Genomic DNA, 24,041 nt, shown 5'->3' with positions numbered 1-24,041 from the left:
GTATGAGAATCATCTTATTTGATAGCAGTATTGTAAATGTGCACTATAAACCTTTTAAATTTTCCTTTTGAAGCCAAGTTGAAAAGGTGATAAGTCGATTTCCGGTCAAGATGGTGGCTTAGAAGCAGCAAAAGTTCAGACCTTTGAAAACCCTTCCTTACCAATCACAAACTGAATACTCCTAGGGGACTGAAATTCAAACTTAACAACAGGACAGAGCTGGGGAACCCTCCTTCTGGACTCAAATCAAAAGGTATGCCCCACAAAAGCCAGAATCCTTGATCACTTGGGTCTAAGGGGAAGGTAGAAGGAAGGTCCCAGGACCCCTACCCCCCAACCCAGAGCTCTGAGCCAGCAGCGGGAACCTCAGGGTTGGCAAAAGGGCCTCAGGACCAGCTGTTCTAAAGGGCACACCTTGAAAGCAACATGGGCCAGTCTCAGGGCATCCAACACAGATGGCAGAGAATCAACCTGAGAGAGACAAGGGGAGCTTGTTGCCCCCTGGCTGGGTCCTTCCATCAGAGTCTCACCTGAGGTTTTTGCTTCGGGGCACATCCAGACCAACCCAGCTGAACCTAATCCCATCAGGAATCCTCAGAGCTCAGGGAAGCCAGGACCTCCCCCCCTTAGAGTGCAGGGCCTACTGAATGGACAGGAACCTCAGGGCCAGCAAAGGCACTGAGGTATCTTGTGGAGTGCAGACCCTGGGCCTCCCTGGGAAGATAGCGCAGCTGTGGAGAATGGACAATTGGCCTGGGGCTAAAGTCTTGGGCCATGAAACAGATACACTAAGACCCAGTCCTCCTCACTCAGATTTCTGACTGGAAAGGGGAAGAAAAACCATAGAGATGGCAAACCGTACAGAAGTACAAAAGCCCCCAAACACCAAAAAAAGCCAGAAGAAGGGGGTGACTTTGGACACTTTTTATGGAGCAAAAATACAAAATACAGAGGAGATAGAAGAGAAAACACAAACAAATGCTCCAAAACCATCCAAAGAAAATGGAAATTCTCCACAAACTCTTGAAGAATTTAAATCAGAAATTATCAAAAAGATGGAAGCCTTCTGGCAGGAAAAATGGGAAATAATGCAAAAGGAATTCAGCAATCTGAGAGACCAAAATATGCAAATGCAGAAACAGTTTGAAGCCTCAAAAAAAGAGGTCAGACCAAACTGAAAAGGAAAACTAGTCTTTAAAGGTCAGAATCAAGCAACTGGAAGACAATGATCTTGCAAAAGAGCAAAAATTAATAAAGCAAAGTCAAAAGACTAAAGAATTAGAAGATAACATAAAATATCTCACTGACAAGGTGACAGATCTGGAAAACAGAGGAAGGAGAGACAATCTGAGAATCATTGGTCTACCAGAAAAGCCAGAAATAAACAGTAATCTTGATATCATAATACATGATATCATCAAAGAAAACTGCCTAGAGATTCTAGAACAAGGGGACAAAATATGCATTGGAAAAAGTTCACAGAACACCCTCTACATTAAATCCCCACAGACAACTCCCTGGAATGTAATTTCCAAATTCCAAAGCTTCCAAGCAAAAGAAAAAATCTTACAAGAAGCTAGAAAAAGACAATTTAGATATAAAGGATTGCCAATCAGGGTCTCACAGGACCTAGCAATTTCCACTCTGAACAACCATAAGGCATGGAACATGATATTCAGAAAAGAAAGAGAGCTGCGTCTTCAACCAAGAATCAGATATCCATCAAAACTGACTATATACTTCCAGAGGAAAGTATGAACATTCAACAAAATACAAGATTTCCAAGTGTTTGTTAAGAAAAGACCAGAGCTCTGTGGAAAGTTTGACATTCAAACACAAAGAGCAAGAGAAACATGAAAAAGGTAAATATGAAGGAAAGGGAAAAGGAGAAAAATGTTATCTTTTTCTTTTATTCAAGCTCTCTTCTATAAGGACTACATTTATATCAATGTATATATATATTAATATGTGGGGAAAATGTAATGTGTAACTCTCAAAATTGTATGCATCATTGGAGTAGAAAGAAGAATCACGCATAGGGAAAGTTTGGGGCATCAAGATGATATGGAGAAAGGGGGGGTAGAAAGAAAAAGGGAGGGGGGAATCGTACTAAGATATACTCCAAGAAATAGAGAAAAAAACTAAATAGAATAATCTTTCTCACACAAAGATACACATGGGAAGGGGAGGTGAAGAATTCTCCTATAAGAAGGAGAGGAAGAGAGTTTTTACTTAAACCTTACTCTCAGTGAAATCAACTGTGAGATGGAAGAACATCCAGATTCATTGGGATCTTGAATTTTATCTTATTCAACACGGTAAGGGAAAAGGGAAAACCAAGGAGGGTAGGGAGGGAAGGGAACACAAAAAGGGAGGGAAGGAGAGGGGGGAGGGGAAGGGAACAAAAATGGAGGGGCTAGAAAGGGAAACATATCAAGGGAGGAGATTAGGGGGACTGATTTAAAGTAAATCACTGGTTTAAAAGGTTATAGCTAAAGAAGAAAGGTCAGAATTATGGGAGGATATCAAAATGCCAGGGAGTCCACAAGTGACAATCATAACTTTGAACATGAATAGGATGAACTCACCCATAAAACCTAGATGAATAGCAGAATGGATTAGAATCGAAAACCCTATCATATGTTGTCTTTAAGAAACACACATGAGGTGGGTAGACACTCACAAGGTCAGAATTAAAGGATGGAGTAAGACCTTCTGGGCCTCAACTGATAAAAAGAAGACAGGATTTGCAATCATGATATCTGACAAAGCCAGAGCAAAAATAGACCTGATTAAAAGGGATAGGGAAGGTAAATAAATTTTGTTAAAAGGGACTATAGATAATGAGGAAATGTCACTAATCAATATGTATGCACCAAATAGTATAGCACCCAAATTTCTAATGGAGAAACTAGGAGAATTGAAGGAGGAAATACACAGTAAAACCATATTAGTAGGAGATTTGAACCAACCACTATCAAATAGCTGGGGAGGTAGACTCTAAATGAACACTCTAATGCAAATACCAACAACATGGAAATGGGTTCGAATCAAGAACACATGTAATACCCAGTGGAATCGCGTGTCGGCTATGGAAGAGGTGGAGGGGGGAGGGAGGAAAAGAAAATGATGTTTGTCTCCAATGAATAATGTTTGGAAATTACCAAATAAAATAATGTTTAAAAAAATAAGAAAGAAAGAAAAGGTGACAAATCAATGATTGTGAGAACTGAGGAAACTGTTTCCACTGACTAGATGTTAGATACCTCCAAACCTGAACCTGGTAAAAGTATAAAGGCAGGTAAGGGACCTGGATTGGCCAGCCCTTGTAGCCTCTGCAAAAGTAGTGATTAGTATTCTTTTGTACATTTTCCCTGGCTATGTGTGCTGCTATGCACATATATGTTTGCTACAAATATATCCTTCTGGGAATGTTATAATTATAGGTTTAGAACTAAAATGACTTTAGTATTATCTAGCTTGATCTCCTTATTTTATAGATGAGGAAACTGAGGTTTGAGAAATTAGAATTTTTTCTAAGCTGATCATGGATGTGAACCTACGTCCTCTGACTGTCTACATTCAACTTTCAACTGTACTATACTCTGTCTATGTATGTCCCAATTTTTCAATATCCTATTTAAGATTTGTCATTTTCTTTTACCATCATGTTAGTCAATCAGTGTGTGGAAATATCTCAGCATTATTTAAATTTGTATTTCTCTAATCAGTAGTGATTTAAAGAATTTTAATATGATTTTAATAGTTTTGATTCCTCTTAAAATTGCCTATGAAAATATCCTTTGATCATTTGTCAATGAGGAAATTGTTCACATTTTTATAAATTTGTGGGGGCAGCTGGATGGCTCAGTGGATTGAGAGCCAGGCCCAGAGATCCTGAGTTCAAATCTGGCTTCAGACACTTCCTAGCTGTGTAACCCTTGGCAAGTCACTTGACCCCCATTGCCTAGCCCTTACCACTTTTCTGCTTTGGAACCAATACAAAGTATTGATTCTAAGATGGAAGGTAAGGGTTTTTTAAAAATTTGGCTCAGTTCCCTATATATTTGAGAAATGTGACCTTTATCAGAGAAACATTATAAAAAATCTCCCTCCATTTCTTTTTTTTTCTAATTTTGACTGCATTGTTGTCTGTGCAAATGCTTTTTAATTTCATGTAATCAAAATTATCCATTTTACTTCTTGTGATCCTCTCTCTATCTTGTTTCATTATTAATTTTTCTTCCCTTATCCATAGATTTTATAGGAATATTTTCCCATGCTCCCTTAGTTTACTTAGGATATAATATTTTATGTCTAAAACATTTATCCATCTTGACTTTATCTTAGTATACAGGGTGAGATACTGATTTATCCCTAGTTCTTTGCAAACTGTTTTTCAATTCGTCCTGCAATTTTTGTCAAATGGTGAGTTCTTAACACAAAAACTTGGATATTTGGCCTTATCAATACTAAATTACTATGGTCATTTACTTATATGTCTTGTGTACCTTTAGTCACCTGATCTACTACTCTATCTTAGTCAATGATAACTTCTAATATAGTTTGAAATTTGGGACTGTTAGTCTTCCTTCTTTCACATTTTCTTGATTAATTACCTTAATGTTCTTAATCTTTTCTTCTTACAGATGAATTTTGTGATTATTTTCTACAATTGTCCTACAAGCTCTAGAAAATAATTCATTGGTAGATTGATTTATATGGCAGTAATAAGTAAGTTAAATTAGATAGAATTGTCATTGTTATTATATTGGCTCAGCCAACTTATGGGTAATTAATATTTCTCCAATTGTTTAGATATATCTTTATTAGTGTGAAGTGTTTTATAATTATGTTCATATAATCTCTGAGTTTGTCTTGGCAAGTAGACTCCCAAGTATTTTATATTGTCTGCAGTTACTTTCAATGGAATTTCTCTTTCTATTTCTTGCTGGGTTTTGTTGTCAGTATATGAAAATACTAATGATTTATGTTTAAATTTAAATTTGTTAATTTTTTCAATTAGTTGTTTTATTTTAGATATTTTAATTATTTTTCTATTATAGGTAAAAATATTTTCCCTTCTTCCCCCCCACCTCCATTCCCATGAAGGCAAGTAATATCATATAGGTTTCACATATGTTATCATATAATACATATTTACCTGCTCATCATGGTATGAAACAAGACACACATTGCTTACATTTCAGAAAAATTCATGGAGGAAACAAAGTGAAGAAAGGTATGTTTTAATTTGTATTCAGACTCTGCCCCTTCTTTGGCAGTAGATAGCCTTTTTTTTTGTTTTGAGTTCCGTGGACTTGTCCTGAATCCCTGTCTTACTGATAATAGCTATGTCATTCACAGTTAATTATCATATATTCTTGTTGTTAGTGTGTTCAATGTTCTCCTGTTTCTTCTCACTTCACTTTGTACCACTTCACATAAGTCTTTCAAGGCTTTTCTGTGCTCATTTTGTTCATCATCTCCAATAGCACAACCATATTCCAATACAATCATATACCACAACTTGTTCAACCATTGATGGATATCCCTTCAGTTTCCAGTTCTTTGACACTACAGGAAGAACTGCTATAAATATTTTAGAATATATAGTTTCTTTTTTTCTTCCTTTTATCACCTTAGGAAATAAACCTAAGAGTGATATTTCTTGTTCCAAAGGTTTACTGTTTATGCCTCTGCTATACAAAATGGTTAGATCAATTTATAAATTTATTAATTAAACGTGTTCTTATTTTGTCACATCCTTTCCAATATTTGTCATTTCACCATTTTTTTCATTTTTCATTTTAGCCAGTCTGATAGGTGTGAGATGTTATATCATATCATATATATGTTATGTTTTTATTTATATTTTTCTAAAAAAGAATAATTTAGAGCATTTTATATAGTTAGATATAGCTTTGATTTATTTATCTAAAAGCTGTCTGTTCATATCTTTTGACCATTTATCAATTGGGGAATGACTCATATACTTATATATTTGACAAAGTTTTCTATGTATTTTATATGAGTTCTCTACCTGAGAAACTGTCTATAAAAATCCACTTCCCCCCAAATTATTGCTTTCCTTTTAATCTTGGTTAAATTTGTTTTATTTGTATAAAACTTTTTCAATTTAATATACTTAAAATTATCCATTTTACATTTCACAATGCTTTCTGTCTCTTGCATATTCACAAACATTCTTTTCCTATCCATTAATTGGATAGGTAAAATGTTCCCTATTTTTCTAATTTGCTTGTTTCTCCCTTTTATACATTTTAGTTTTTTAGTTGATTTTATAGAGTTCTCTAGATATACTATCATATCATCTGCAAAGAGTGATAGTTTTGTTTTCTCATTGCCTATTTTATTTCCTTCATTTTTCTCTTGTCATTCCCATATCTAGTATTTCTAGTACAATATTGAATAATAGTGGTAATAATGGATTCCCTTGCTTCATCTCGGATCTTATTGGGAAGGTTTCAAATTCATCCCTGTTAGAAATGTTTATTCATGGTTTTAGATAAATAGTGCTTATCTTTTAAAGAAGGCTTCACTTATTTTTATGATTTCTAATTTTTTAAAAAACAGGAATGGGTATTGAATTTTGTCAAATACTTTTTTTTTGCATCTATTGATATAATCTTATGGTTTTTATTGTTTTTTTTCCCCTGTTGTTGTTATAGTCAGTTATGCTGATAGTTTTCCTAATATTGAACCAGATGTGCATTCTAGGTCTAAATCCCACTGATTATAATGTATGATCTTTGTGATGTTTAGTTGTAATTTATTTGCTATTGCTTTGTTTAAAAATTTTGCATAGGTATTTATTAAGGAAAGTATAGTCTTCTTTTTCTGTTTTGTTCTACCTGGTTTAGGGGAGATCATATACAATTTGTGAATGGTATCACACAACATATTTGTGTCAGAAAAGGAATTTGGTAGGACTCCTTTACTTATTTTTTCCCAAAATAACTTATATGGTATTGAGATTAATTATTCCCTAAATGTTTGATAGAATTAAATTGTGAATTTATCTGATCCTGGGAATTTTTTCTTCGAGAGCTCATTTTTAACTTTCTTTCATTATTCCTCTCCTTTCTCTCAGTGTATCCTTCTTTCTTATCTATACATTTTTAAAAAACCTGATACCAATATAATTGACTCATGCCTTCTTTCTATGTAGAATTCTTCCACTTAATAATGATAAATTCTTAGAAGTTACAAACATCATTTCCCTATATAGAAAGGTAAACAATTTAAATTTCATTTCATTATGATTTCACTTTCATATTTACCTTTATATGCTTGTCCTGATCTTGCATTTGAATAACAAATTTCCTGTACAGCTCTGATCTTTGCAACAGGAATGCTTTAAAATCCTCAATTTTATTTAATATTTTTTCCCTTGAAAATGGATACTCAGTTTTTCTGAGTAGGTTATTCTTAGTTGTGATCTGAGTTCTTTTGCTTTCTGAAAGATCATATTACAAATCCTCCAACCCTGCTCGATTAAAAGGGTAGCTGCTACACTTTTTGTGATCATTGCCATTCATGAGGTCTCTGTGTTTGAATGGTTTCTTTCTGACTACCTGAAGTATTTTCTCATTTACCTGTAGGCTCAGGAATTTGACTATAATATTCCTGGGAGATTCTATTTTGGGATCTCTTTTCATTTTTCATTGCTATATTCTTTCAATCTCTATTTTATCCTCTGGTTCTAGAATGTCAGAATAATTTTCCTTGATAATACCTTCAAATTCGATGTCTAGCCTCTTTCTTTAATTGTGTCTTTCAGATAGTCCAGTAATTTTTAAATTTGTCTCTTCTTGATTATATTTCCAAGTCAATTATTTTTCCAATGATTTATTTTACATGTTCTTCTATTTTTCATCCCTTTGACTTTGTTTTGTTGTTTATTGCTTTTTTACATGTTTTTTTCCTTTAGTGAATTTTTGTACTTTTTTCCATTTAGCTAATTCTGTTTTTTAACATTTTTCTTCAGTAATTTTGGACCTCTTTTTCCAAACTTTTAATTGTCTTTTCATAATATTCTTTCTTTGTTTTCATTCTTTATCTAATTTGTCCTCTGTCACTCTAATTTTGTTTAAGAAATTATTTTCTTAGCTATTCCAGAAATTCTCATTGAACTGTCAGTTCACATTTTTTTTTCTTTTGAGGATTTGCTTGGGTCCATTTTGACTTAACTGTCTTCTTTTGAGTTTGTGTCTTGAGCTCCCCTGTCACCAAAGTAGCTTTTTATGAGTTTTTTTTTTAATAGACTAATTTTTGTTGTTGTTTGGCCATTTTTCTACCTTTGAAATTTACATTAAAATTGGGCTCTGTTCTTGGTATGTGTGTGGAAGAAGAGGCAGTTTCTTAACTTTTAGGCTTTTTTTGCACTGCTCTTTTCAGAGATAATTCTGGGGGGTTTGGAAGCTTTTGGTTCTCTGAAGGTAGTGTGATCTGGAGAGAGATGAAGTCATTGCTTTCTAGTCTGCACTCTAGTCATTCAGGGAAGACCTTTGCTCTGTTGGGATCAGAAAAGTTACTGTTACTTTGGATCCCTGATGAGAAGTGATTGCCCCTCAGTACTCCCTGAATTTGTTCTAGGTAATGTAGTTGCCAAATAACATCAAGCCCTAAGCTCACTTTTAATATGGAGTCATCTCTCATCTCTTTCTGAACAATTTCTAGGTCCTCTTGCTTTCTCTCACTTGAGAGCTTTAGAATGTGATGATGCTTCTGTCAATCACCTACTCCTACCACTGGTGTTTCATCTACATGGTTTTTGAGCCAGCTTCTACCTATGATGACATGTCACAGATCTCTCTTTACAACATCTTTTATTGTCTTGGGCTGGAAGAATGTCTCATTCTGAACTTTTGCTGATTTTTTTTTTGGCTCTTCTAAACATCAATTTACAGCTATTTGGAGGGGAAGTACTTTTTCTTCCCCTGCCATCTTGGCTTCACCCCAGTAGACCAGAAGATCTTTATAATCACTTATTTTGCTATTTTGAATAAATGTTTCTTACTTTGAATACTGTCTTTTGTTTGGTCTAGTAAAAAAAGAACCTGAAATGAAGGCTCATGAGATTTGTCTTGAGTGAGTATCAGCCCATAAATTGCCTTCAATTTGTAGTAGTATTCAAGTAATATGCATTAAAAGGGTTTCCAGAAACTACATCAATTTAAAAAATTCTGCATCTGCCTCTAGTCAAAGGATGTTCTTTGCAAATTATGGGCTTCCTGCCAATTACTCCCTTTCCTCAATAGATGTGTACATATTTGTTTGATTGTATTTTCCAATATTTAATTGTGAACTCCATGAGGGTAGGAACTGTCTTTTGAATATTTTTGTTTCCTGGGTGTTTAATAGTGCCTTGCCTAGAGTAGGCACTCAATATTTATTGATTGATGCCCTTCAACCATGGGGCCTCATTTTTCCTGTTGTTGAACATCAATTTACTTGTTTGGAATCCATGCAAATAATTTATAGACCACTCTGAAGATGGTTCATATCACGTACAAGTAGTTTAGACTTTCCTTCATTTCTAGCAAACACCTAGAAAATCAGATTAGTTGTGAATATGCAGAAGAGCTGATTCAGACATCTCAGTTTTTCAAAATTATCCAAGTCCAGGATTCTTAACCTGTGGACCACTTTGGTAGTCCAGGGAAACCTCTGAACCCCTGCTCAGAATAATGTTTTTAAATGAGTAAAATGAAATACATAGAATTGCAACAGAAACCACTGATAATGAAATAAAGGAGTAATTTTTTTCCCCATACAAATTCACAGCCCTGAAAATCATGCATTGGAAATATTCTCCACACCATTAGCCCTTGCCTACTGGTAGCATCAGTAATGTAACTTTATACCAGATTGTCCAGGTTTATTGAGCTTACCTCAGTTGTACCATATTCTTGTCTCAAAATGTCTCTTTCTTATCTATCAATATTAGTTTTCCTTTCCATGCATTAATACACAAAACCCCTGAGAGTCATTTTCAAATATTTCACTCACACAGTGACTGTTGTAGACATAGAAGCCAAGTTTCTCTCCACAATTTCTCTTTCCTAACTTCAGAGCAGTCCTTGTAGATGTTCTGATTACACCAGAGAGGGACTTTCTGTTAGGTATTAATGTCTCATGTTTATATTCTGTATTTTAACTCCTTAATCACTACACCTCAGGTTCAGTATTTTCTGATATCACTATACAGAGAACACAGTGACCAAACATGCTAAATGTTTCTCATGCTATAATATGCAGAATGATTTTGAAAATGTTGCTAGATGAACAAATTATATTTTCCTAGTAATATTTTTTTGAAAACTTCATCTGCAAAAGAGCCTGAAGGTGATAATGAGTTTATCATTATTCTTTACTCTGTTTTTCAGTTTACACCTGATATCTTCTTTTATATACAGCAATAAAATGTGATATTTTCTATGTTATCGCCATGGACATTTTAGATACCCTTTCTTTTAAAAAATGTTTTAATTATTTGTAAAATTCTTTTCTTTTTATATTTAAGGTCCAAATCTCTCTCTCCCTTGAGCCTCTTCCCTCATTGAGAAGACAAGCAATATATCAATTATACATGTAAAATAATATAAAACGTTTCCATATTAGTCATAATGCAAAAAAAATGAAGAAAGTGAGAAAATTATGCTTCAATTTGCATTGAGATCACCAGATCTCTCTCTGCAGGTGGATAGTACTTTTTTCATTATGAATCTATTGGAATTTTCTTGGATTATTGTACTAAACAGAATAGCCAAGTCTTTCATGGTTACACCACTGATGTTACTGTGTTCAGTGATCTCCCAGTTTTTCTCCCTGTTTTTATCATTGCATGTTGCAATAGTTCATATGGGTCTTGCCATACTATTTTTCTAATGGAACAATGTTATTTCATCACAATTATATGGAACAACTTGATAAAAATTTTGTACATATATATATTGCATTTGTACATATTGTCCTTTTCAGTTTTCTCTGATCTTTTTGGGGTATCGACCTAGTAATGGTACTGCTGGGTCAAAGGATATACACAGTTTTATAACCTTTTTGGCATAATTTCAAGTAGTTCTCCAGAATGATTAGACAAGTTCATAAGTATAACTACAGTTTATTAGGGTAACTATTTTCCCTCATTCCCTCCAAATTTGTCCTTTCTTATAGATTTGAGTGTGTGTGTGTGGGGGGGGGGTAGGTCAGTTTTTAAATTTGCATTTTTTAAATTAATAGTCATTTAGATAATTTTCATATTACTATATGTAGGTTTAATTTCTTCTTTTGAACACTGCCTGTTCCTCTCCTTTGATCATTTTTCAATTGGGAAATGTCCCTTATTTTTATAAAGTTCACTCGGTTTATATATATATATATACATATATATATATATATATATATGTGTGTGTGTGTGTGTGTGTGTGTGTGTGTGTGTGTGTGTGTATGCATATACATGATAAATGAAGCCTTTATCAGAAAAATAATTAAAAATAATAATAATTCATTACCTGTGGTTCTTTTTAGCAAAACATAAATATAAATCATTTAGGTTTATTTTTGCTTTTGTGTTGTCTGATACCAAACTTTTATTTTAACTGACGCATATTAGATTCTATTACAGCCATTTATTTTAATTCTTTTTTGTGTATCTTTCTGTTTCAAGTGCCTCTTTTCCATTTTATCTCCTGAAGAATTATACTATTTTGTTGAGTAGGTTATTCTTGCTGGTAAACCTGGTTTATTTCCTTCTAGAATATCATTTTTCAAAATTTGCTCCTTTAAAGTGATGGATGCTGTATCTGAAGGAGATTTAAAAAATTGGGAAAGAACCTGTTTGTACAAAAATATTGATAGTTGCTCTTATTGTGGTGGGGAATGGTTGAACAAATTGTGGTATATAATGGTCTTGGAATACTATTGTGCTATAAGGAATGATGAACAGAATGAATTCAGAAGAAGTTGGAAAGACCAAAGTGAACTGATGCAAAAGGAAATAAGCAGAACCAGGAGAATATTATACACAGTAACTGCAATTTTGTGGAAAGATCAAATTTCATAGACTTTGCTACAAATAGTGATACAATTATCCAGGACAATTCTGAGGATGTATAAAAAAGAATGCTATCCATCTCCAGAGAAACAACTGTTGGAGAAGAAATACAAGTGAAAACACATGATTTTTCACTTGTTTATTTTAGGATATGTTTGGGGGTTTTGGTTGTATAAGGTTATTTGCTTACAAAAATGAATAATATGGAAATGCTTTATGTGATAATACATGTATAACCCAGATTGAATTGCTTGTCAGCTCTGGAAAGGGGGAAGGAAGAAGGGAGGAAAATATGACTTTGTAAAACTTATGTCAAAATATGTTATTAAAATAAACATTAAAAAAATGAAATGTTGGCTGCTAAATCTTCTGTGATACTGACTATAGTTCCACAATATTTGAATTCTTTATTTCTGGTTGCTTTTAGTAATTTTTTTTCTTGTCCTACTTCTTGAGATTGGGATTTATGTCAGTTCTAGTTAGCTCTAAATTTTGACTATAATATTCTTGGGAGTTTTAATTTTGGAGTTCTTTTAGGAGGAGACTGGTAGTTTCTTTTTTAAAAATTCTACTTTATTTCTTTTGATTCTAAGATACTTGATTGCTCTAAGTTTAATTCTTAGGTCCTTTTGTTGTTCTTTTTCATAGCTTTTAATTAGTTCAAGGATTTTTAAATTTTCTCTCCTTCATGTGTTTTCCAGGTCATCTGCTTTCCCTACAAGATATTTAATATTTTCTATTATTTTTTCAGTTAAAAAATTTTAAAATATTATTTCTTACTGTCTTATGGAATCATTAGTTTCCCTTAATGCCAACCTTAATTTCTAGGAGTTATTTTCTTCAGTGAGTTTTGTACCTCTTTCCCCAAACAGCTCATTATATTTTTCATATTTTTCTCCCCTACATTTTGCCTTTTTTTCCTATTCTTTTCTCTACTGCTCTTTCTTTTAAAGTCACATTTTAGTTCCTTCTTTAACTCTTGTTCTAGCTCATATGGGAATTATTGTTAAATAATACAGCTTGTATTTCATTGAGACTTTGCTTATAGAAGTTTTTGAGTCATTCTTTTATTTTGTGCTGGTTTCCTGAGCTTTCTTATCATAATTATAGTTGTGTGTCATGGTATTATTTTTCTGTTTACTTATTCTTCCAGTCTACTTATTGAGGTTGGATTTTATTTTAGTTATGGGCTATACACACTTCTTGGAGGGGAAATGTCTGTCCTGAGGTTCTGTCTTTTAATTTTTTAGGTTTTTTTTTTTTTCAGTCTTAAAACAATTTATTGACCTGCAAGTTTTCAGTGGTCCCAAAGAATCTTGGTCGAGGTCTTCCCTGCCCTGCTACTTTGAGTTCTGCAAGTTCCTGACTAAGGTTTTGATCTACTGGCTTGTTTCTGTTTGAGATTTTTAGTAGACCAAACAGCTACTATTTGCTTCCCAGAATGTTTTGTTCTCAAACTTAGCTAGCACGTACACTCAGAGCTAGTCCTCTCTACTCTTGATGTGAGACTCACTATAGTTGTAGGTGACATTGCTGCTGCATGGCCTCTGGTCTTGAATCCAGCTCTTGCTTAGGGCTGTGTACCAATATCTTTCTAGTCCCCAATCTTGACTGTCTCAGCCTCTGGGTGCCTCAATGCTCTCCACCATCACTGCTATTTGTGATCCTGGCCATACTTCTTTCCCAGTATCTCTATTTCCCAGGTCTCTCTCTATTTTTAAGCCATCTTAAGATGAAAAATAATTCACTGTGACTTCTTAGATTTTCCAACCAAAATTCTATGTGGCACATTCTCTTTGTAAATTAATCTTTGTTGAAGTGATTTGGAGAGAGATTAATATTTTATTGCTACCTCTCATTATGCCATCTTTGCTCTTCTCTCACATAGAAATTCTAGCTCACAAAATAAATTCCTTTTTCAGATTTTCTAATTAAAATTCTGAGGATTTTGTGAGCTAATTTGAAGATCAATGAGAAAGCGTCAACAATTTATATTTATCAATATCCCATTATCATAGTTATCCCATCTCTTTGGGAAATTTTCAGGAATAACTCCTGGAATACCTTAATCAGTGTCTCATTCAGTCAGTATTAATAGGCTGCAAGATTTCAATATATGGCCAAAAATAAAGTGAAAACTCTGAAAATGAGATTAATAATCATCCAGTATAAAATGTGTTAGCAAATTTTAATCATATTATTTCAGTTGGAAAGAGCAGCTCTTTAAAGCCTCTAATTTTGTAGTCGGTAACTTAAGAGAAACTAAATGAAATATTAACAACTGCAGAGCTTATGGCTTCAGCTCCTGATGTAATCACAAGTAAGCTATAGAGTACACATGCTGCCTGATATAATGAAGGTCTGTGGAAGTGTTCAATTGTAAGAAACAGGAATTTAGTGCGTCTATGTGATTTCCTGTCTGTTTTCTCCCTATGTAGCAAGTCCTCTGGCAAAAAGACATCTGTGTGTATGTTTTTCTCCTTCAATGAATGAATGTCATGATTTAAGATAGTTTCTCCTCTGACTGCCTGCTGGTTTATTTCAGGCACCTGCTTTTGTAGAGAAGAGAGAAGGGATTTGTAAGTGGTCATTTTGGGGCCTACACTGCTGACATTTGACCTGCATAATATCCTACAGGAACAAGGAAAACTAAAGAACTTATGAGAGTTGTTCTAAGCCCAGGAATGGTTTTAGAATCATATTTATATATCAGTGTATCAACATGCTGCCAAAGACTTTTGGTAATGGTTCATAAATTTGTGGAAATTAATTTTAAATTTGAATTTTTCTTTTTTTAAAATCAATGTCGGATTTTTTAATTCAAAGGTTAACATTTAAGTTTATTGGTTTTTAATTATTTTTGAAATACTTTAAATCCAAAACTTTCTCCTCTAGGATGCTTTCCATATTGTCTATGATAGTCCATTGCTCATTTCTAATATCTATCTAATCTAATATCTGTCTATCTAATATCTAATAATAATAATAATATTAAATAATTTCATTGTCATTTTTGTTTCCTTTACTCAAACTGAGTGCCTCATGCAGATTGAAAAGTTGTGTTGTTTTAATCGGTCATTTTAAATACTGTAATTAAAAAAGGTCTATGGGAATCAACATATTAGGGGCTACCTAAATAAATAATTTTTGGCTCATGTAATTATACTTGTAATGTATAACAATCAGTTTTACTGATATATGTTTAACTTTCCTTCATGAACTAAATGACTAGTTTTTAAAAAGAAGGAATAAGTAATAAAAATAGAAGCCAATAAAGTTAGGTGGAAAAAGAAGGAAGAAAGGAAGGAAAGAGAGTAGAAAGAAAAGGAAAGGAAACAAGAAAGAAGGAAGGTAAAAAGAAAGAAAGGAATGAAGGAACAAAGAAAGGAAGACAGAAAGAAGCACTTCGAGATTCAAAACTATATTATAAAGCAGAAGTCATCAAAACCATCAGTATTGGTTAGAGACATGGATCAATGGAACAAAAGACTAAAAAGGGGAGAATCAGAAATATCAGAACATAATAACCCCAAAACATATATTACTTAGGGAAGAACTGCATGATTGCTGAGAAAATAGGAAAGTAGCTTGGCAGGAATTAGGTTTAGAGTAATATTATAGACATCATTCTACAACAAATTCAAAATGTATATGCAACCCTGAATATTTTAAGGATTGGAAGAGAGAGATTATGTATAATATATATAATATATATGCATATTTGCAAATATATATATTACAGTTATAGATAGGCTATGTATTCTTAAATAAAGGATTGAAGAAATTACAAAAGGCAAAACATAATTTTGATTTGATTAAATTGAACAGTTTCTGCACAAATGAATAGAAACATTCAGATGGGGAAAAATACTACAAGTATTTTTTTCAGTGAGAATTTGGTATCCAAGATAGATACATAGATAAATAGATTAATAGATATACAGAGCTATAACTGTAGTGATAGAGATCTCTCATACATACATATATATATATATATATATATTTATATATATATATGTCCTCTATATAGACTAATTTATGTATTACCTAGGTATAGGGAAAAATATAACAACATTTGTATCTATATGATCCATATCTATATATATGACAAAAGACTAAATAGATAAATGTTCAAAGGATATTTTTTAAAATTCTCAAAAAGATTATTATTAGCAACCATATGAAAGAATATCTTATATGGCTAAAAATAAAATAAATTCATATGAAAATGTGCTCCAAAAATAGCCCATATTTGAATAGTGTTTTAAAGTTTGGGAAATGTCTTATCAGTTTCTTATTACAACAGCCCTAGTACATAGATATTATTATTCCTATATAGCAGATCTGAGATAGAAATTAAATTACTTGACCAGGGTCATACAGAAACAATCTGAGGTAGGATCTGGATTCAGATTTTCTGTCTCTATTTCAAGTGCTCTAATCACCAAGAGTTTAGATGCTTGAATTTTACCTTACACACAAGAAATTGGAGAAGATGACAAAAAAGAGGCATAATCAAAGTAGGAGGGGCTGTAGAAGTATAGGCATATTAATGAAATGTTGGTGGAAAGGTGGCTTAGTACAACCATTTCAGAAAAAAAATTGGAATTATGCAAGTAAATTGTTCATATCCTTTGATTTAGAGAATCCAATTCTCTGCATATCCCTAAAGGATATCATTGATAAAAAAACAATGGCCTCCTATGCACAAAATATTTACAACAATTTTTTGGTAGTAGCAAATAATTAGAAAATAAATATTTATCCATTGGGGAATGTCAAAAAATGCCACATCAATGCAATGACTACCTCAATGATGATATATATTATAAATAAAGAGAAGTTTCAAAAGATTTACATGAACTGATACAAAATAAAGTTAGTAAAGCCAGAGAAATAATTTATGCAATTAGTAAAACAACACAAATGAGTAAATTATTGTATAATATTGAAAGTGAATGTTGCAAAATTATAGAGAACAAATTTGAACTTCTTCCAAAGAAAAATAAGAGAAGAAATCTCCTTTCACTCTTTTGCAGACTGAGACCAAGTCAGGTCAATAAGCCTTATCAAGTCTATGCAATGTTCAGAGCACTGTGCTAGGTGTGCTAGGAGCCCTTCCCTCTAGAATCTTTCATACTAACAGTGGAAGAAAACACATTAAAAAGGAAGCTCAAAGGTGGGGAGTGAGAATAGAGAGAATGTACAAAAATAAGGGCTTGGTGGAGAAGAAAAGTTCAGTGAGATGAGAGTGGAGATTGGAGAGGAATGGAGGAATGAAAGAATGAACATGGACACTCCTTTAAAATGGATTCTGGTAGGAACTAACCAATCCATAGAAGGGGATACTGGGACATAGGGATCTTCTATGGTGAGAAACCTATATGAAGAGGGATCTTTCAGAGTGAGAAAGCTACTAGGGAAAGGTGGAAAATGAAGTCTTCAGAGTCAGAAGTGAATCCTGGAGAGGAGCAAAATAGTAGACATAGGTCCCCTGGATATTTCCTTAAAATGTAGGTTTTAGGAGGAAATGACAAATAAGAGAAAAAGGCTTCTAGTACAGGAGATCATCTAGTACACCCATCTGTGGTGGGAAAGTCATAGATATAAGGATGAGGGGGACAGTCCATGGGTGTGAAACATAACATACTTTTTCAGATTTTCTTAATATATTAATTGATAAGTTTTGCTGACTTTTTCTGTTTCTTCTTTTTCTTTAATTCTTTGTTATATTGGGATGGATTTCTGAGAAGGGGGTGTGTGATGTAAAAACAAAACTTACCAGTAAAATACATTTTAAAAGCAAAGATAGGAAGGAAAGAACAGTAAGGGAAAGAAGGAGTGAAAGAGGGAAGGAAAGAGGGGGGAAAGAAGGAGAGGAGAGAAGGAAGGAGGGAGAATAGTAAAGAAGGAAAGAAAGAAGGAAGGAGAGAGTGAGTTAAGGAGGGAAGAAAAAAAGAGGGAGAGAGGGATGATAAGAAGGAAGGGAGAAAATGAGTGAGGGAAAGAAGGGGAGAGAGAGAGGAAAGAAAAAGGGAAGAAGAGAAAGAAGGAATAAAGGAAATGATTGCTACAAACAAAATGTTATTTGGATCTTTTGCTGTCTAAAGATTAGGACTTTATAGAAACAACTCTGATACCTTGAGTTAAGAGAGTCTGTCTGAACTGTTAAAGAACAAAAGCTGTTCCAAATAGTTATCTCCTTTGGGTTTCTTTACAAGTTGTAGAAGTAAGGCAAAAAAAAAATAGAAAAATCTCAAGGTTATACATAAAAGAGTAATGTATTGGTTTTTTTAGTGACATCGTATACAGTGTTTGACTGGAATTGATGAATAGCAGATGTCTCGAGACTCATAAAAACATCTACAATGATAACTTGGAGGTGGGAATATAGCTGATTAATTTCTTTCCTTTCCCTTTTCCCTTTTTGTTTGTCCTATGGTTCCCTTATAAATTATTCTTTTGCCAAGTCTCCTTTTCCATTGTTGCTTTATAAAACATTGGCAAAAAATGAGAAGGCTCTTGGTTCCATAATATTTCTACAAAAGTTCTACAGAAATAAATTTTGATTTTAATTTTGTTATTCCATTTACCTCATGCTTAGATACAAAGTATAAAACCTCATCCTTTGACCTTTGAATGTCTCTAGTCTTTATTTTGCAAAGCAGAGACAGTACCAGGATGTGACTTGTTGCTTTTCTTTTGGATTGGAATATTTTCCTCCTATGTGGTGATGATATTCTCTAACTATTAAATTCTCTGTTAAACTGTGTCCAGCTCACAAAAGGTTCCCCCCCCCCCCCCCCCCCGCCACCATGGCCTTCTATCTTACATTAATCAGCTATTATCTGCAGTGGTGGAGCACATATTAAACCTTTCAGGATTGTTTCCTTCTATATTATAAAGCTTTCAAGACCCTGCATCTTTGGAATAAGACTAATAATATATTGTACATTCAAAGGCACACTGATACTCTAAACAGCAGAGATAGTTACTCTGGAAATAGCTGTAATTATAATGGAAAAAGTACTTCTGGCAAAGAGAAACAGAAACGTAAAAGAAACTCTCTTCAAGTGAATATAATTACGATACATGCTGAGCTGGAACAGACCAAGAGGCTATGAAATCACACAGAATTAAGTCATGGTCTATTTTATTCTCTTTTTTCTAGATAGAAGTCCTCCATTTGGGTAAAGCCGCAGTTTTTAAAATGAGTAGAACAATGGCTGGAACCTATTGCACTTCAGAATCACTGGATAGCTATATTGATCTCTGACTTGAAAAGAGCCAGGGATAGCTGGAAAAAAAAAAAAAAGGATTCCTGGCAGGAGGGTGTTAGGAGTAGGGAAACTCCAGGAAAATAAACTAAACAACTTTATAGAAGCTCAAAAGAAACAGTATTAGAAATGCCATAAAAGGAACAATCCATCAAATGACTCTTTCTCAGTTTGGTGACTTGCTTTAGGCTATTGCAAAACTGAGGCCCATCTTACATGGAAAATGCCAGAACTTAAATTTTCCTTCTACATGCAATTGGGCTTGGACTCATATTGCTGTATTTTGTTGTCTGCATGCCAGGAAGAGATTTCCTTATATTCTTATTTATTTTTCACATCACTGCTATTCATAATAACAACAAAATAATAGGTAGCATTTACGTACCCACTTTAAGATTTACAAAGTGTTTCACACATACTTCATTTGATCCTCACAAAACAATGTAAAGTAGATATTATTTTACATTAATGTTATATTATATACATTATATATTATTTTATTATTTACATTATATTTACTATTTTACAGATGAAGAAACTGAGAGAAGATGATTTCTTTGGATATGGCCACTAGAAAGTATCTCAGAATCCGAATACAGTTCTTACTAACTCCAAGTCCAGCACTGTAGCCATGTTCCCTGTTATCCCTGTTGAGAGGAGAGGAGACTATGACCAGAGCAGGGAACTCAGGACAGTAAGGAAGCCTGGAGGCACTGGAGGTCAGGATGAGGGTAATTAGGAGGCTTAGGAGTAAGACATGGGGAGATATAGGAAGGTAAATGATTATCATCAGGTAAAAAACATTCAGGATTCTTGAACACAGGAATATAATACATATGAATAATGGTAAGATTAAAGGTTGGGCCATGACTTTGTGCAGCTGACAATGGAATTTCAGAAGCTGAGTAGGATGAGGAACTAGCAAGTTAGAGGGTTTGAGGAAACATGAATATATTTCTGGAAATCCCCTAGAAAATGGGAAGGATTTGAAGAGGAATGGAAAACTGTGAACCAAACACTGAACTCATTGAGAGATAAAGAAGGATATCCTTGGAGGTTAGATGATAATAGAATCTGGATGGGATGGTAAATTTGGAATTAATGAATCTCAACAGAGGATATGGGTGAGTTATATTCTTGTGCTTATCATTTGTTGTCTATCAAAAAATAGAAATTTGGCCAAACAGAATACTGCTATAGAGGTTTTCCCACCATGAATTGTCTCCTATGCATTTATCAAAATAACATACAATTCCTTTAAAATTATAACCGCTATATTAATAAGACATAAAAAGGAGACATGATTATCAGGATTATTCTTCACTGTATAGGCAGAGGTACAGTGTGGAGTCCAAATTATGGAGGGGTTTTCTATGGGTGAAGAAATTGTTTAGATAATTCTATTTGTGACTGACATTATGCAGACTGTATCAAGGCTTAATACATAACAGAATGGATCCATAATCATTCAAAAGAGTTTGATCTATAACTATAAATGGAAAAAAGTAGATAAATGATGACTGTTGTACAGATCATGGTATTTAGTTGAATTGGATCATCCATAGAGCTCATCCATCAGTATCTATTTTTGGAAAACAATTGCAAATGGATGAGTTGGGGGCAGAATTGAACGGGAAGATGAGATGGGATTGTATTGCCACGGAGAAACTGAGACATTCCCTTAATGATACCAAACTTCTCTTTGGAAAAATAACTAACCTTTTAATGTATCACATACATAATGATTATTTGTAGACAGAATTTGTAAATGGCTATCACAAAATTGAGGTTGAGGTATTAGAGAGAGTCCCTCTGGCATAAGGAGTCTTTTAGTCTATCCTCCAGCACATGTGTAAGGGGATTATTGTGGATTGTTACTGTAGTTGATGTCAAAATTGAACAGTGAGCCTTCTTCCATCAGAGAACCAATTGAGTACACTGGTAAGTGTTGGAGAAAAGCCTCAAAGAGAATTTGTTTACCATTTCTCCCTTTCCTTATTAAAGGTAGATTAATTCAGCTTAATATTAACATTAAGTTGGTAGGTGATATACTCCTGGTCCATTCCTTTTGGAAATGGAAGGAGCTAAGGGGATGAAGTTAAATTTATAGCCTTTTGCAGGTATCTATTTCCCTATAAACAATGGTGGGGTGTATGGGATGCTCAGGGAGGAGTAGTATCTCTGGTATGGAGGGCTTGTCGTGCCCTCCTAGGGCAGCTCTCCAACCTCTGACCCTCACCTGACACCCAGCTCTCTCTTGTGGCTCCTAGTAGCTGCTAGCATGCTGCAGCAGCCACACCCTGGGCAACCACTTCGACAAGCTGGCTAAACCTTGTGAGGTTAGCCATCAGGTCGTAGACCCCTGGTGAACTAAGGCTTTGCTCACCCAGCATGCGAAGACTGCTTCAGCTGAACCGACGGAAGAAACCAATAAGAAGGTTTCAACCGCTGAGAGGGAGACACAGCAAAGCACTGTGGAGTGCTTAGGGCTGTTGGAGCACAACAGACAACACAGCCATCCAATGCAGCTGAGGAAGTCTCCAGGTGTAATGATTTTTCGTGCCAATGGACCCAGGCTTCCAACACCAAGAGAGTGGGACTGTCTCTGTGCATCGACTTTTCCACTTAAATCTCCTTCATGCACAAGTGTTTTTTGTGCACACTCATCTACATCACAGATGAAAGCGCACAAAGACAATCGTCATCCTGGGTTACCGAGAGACTACTACTATAAACAATGGTTCCAATGGCATACTATTAATAATTTGGAATTATTTTTTGGAATTGCTTTGGAATCTTCATATGCATGAAAACCATACTGGTCACCAAAATCCTTATCAGATATGATCAATGATGGCAGCATGTAGAAATTGAGAGGCTTTACTTTTTCCTTTAAAGAGAGAGACATTAAAGAGAGAGACTTCCTCAGAGGGAAGAACCTGATTGATGGAGGAAATGGGAGGGAGATAACACACACACACACAGAGAAAGAGAGAGAGAGAGAGTCAGAGAGAGAGAAAGAGAGAGAGAGGGAGAGAAAGAAAGGTAGAGGATATACTATATTAATACAAATATTCTTCTGGTGATACTTCATGGCTTCATAGCAAATATTCCTCTGATGATGTTGTAACAAGAGAATATAGATTCCAAGCTATCAAAACTTAGTTTTGTAGTGGGTGTGAGATAATTACAACACATTACCAATAAGAAAGGATGCAAAAGATGTCATGCTATTAATACTTGACCTAAAAATTGATAGGAGCCACCAGCACTTTAGGTGGATCTACTTTAGAGAACTTATGAGAGGACATAAATGAGAGTCACATAGAATTGGCATCAGGATGGGTTGAGATATTATTCAATGGTAATATTGAAACTGATGATATTTCACATTCATTAGATTATTGTAGTGTAAGCACCAAAAATGGTAAAGTAGAAAAGGAGTTACTATTTGAAAAGGAAAGAATTTTTTTCCTTTCTATAATATTTATAATTTTCTATATTTCTTAAGCCCCCTTTCCCTATTCTATCATGCCTGATATAATAATACTACAGCTTTTGACAGGCCTTTTTTCTTCTATGAGTACTTACCCTATTTAATATGGCAAATTTATATTTAAAATCTTCCAATGGCAGTAATAGCTCAATGGTATTTGTTGGACATGGATATAAATACATGTTTTGCTAATGTAATTGATGTTTCTCTAGATTATTGGTTGTTTAGCTCTTTAAAAAAACTTGTTATTGTCATGCAAAACACATTTCCATACTGGTCATTGTTGTAAGAGCAAAGTCATACATAAACAAAACCCCAAAACAAACAAAAAAAAACTGATGTGAAAAATGACTCCAACAGTTCTTTCTTTGGAGGTAGATAGAATTCCCCCTCATAAGCCTTTCAGGATTGTCCCAGATCACTGTATTGTTGAGAATAGCCATATTTTTTACAGATAATCATTGTCCAGTATTTCCTATTATTGTGTATAGTGTTCTCCCAGTTCTGCTTATTTTGCTCTGCATCAGTTTCTACAGCTCTTTCCAGCTTTTTCTAAAATCATCTTTCTTACCATTTCTTATAGCACAGTAGTATTCTATTGCCAACATATACCACAATTTGATCAGGCATCCCTCAGCTGATGAACATCCCCTCAATTTCCATTTCTTTGCTAACACAAAAAGAACAGCTGTAATATTTTTGTACAAACAAGTCCTTTCCTTTTTTAAATTATCTCTTTGGGATACAGACCTAGTGGTATTACCAGATCAAAGGGTATGCACAGTTTTATAGTCCTTTGGGAATAGTTCCAAATTGACTTCCAGAATGGTTAAATAAGTTCACAATTTCACCAACAATTCATTAGTGTTTGTCCCAACTTTGCCACATCCCCTCCAACATTTACCTCTTTCCTTTACTGCCATATTGGTCAAACTGATAGGTGTGAGGTGACATTGTTTTAATTTACATTTCTCTAATCAAGAGTGATTTAGAAAAATTGTTTCATATGATTATTGATGGCTTTGATTTTTTTCATCTGAAAATTGCTTGTTCAGATCGTTTATTTGTCAGTGAGAAAATGGCTTATAGTATTATAAATTTGACTTTGTTCTTTATAAATTTGAGAAATTAGAGCTTTATCTGACACAATTTTTACAAAAATTTTCCAAGTTTGTTGTTTCCCTTCTAA

The sequence above is a fragment of the Monodelphis domestica genome, chromosome 3 (genome assembly GCF_027887165.1).
Source record: "Monodelphis domestica isolate mMonDom1 chromosome 3, mMonDom1.pri, whole genome shotgun sequence".
In the NCBI taxonomy this organism is placed as follows: domain Eukaryota; kingdom Metazoa; phylum Chordata; class Mammalia; order Didelphimorphia; family Didelphidae; genus Monodelphis; species Monodelphis domestica.
This window is presented reverse-complemented; position numbering follows the sequence as displayed.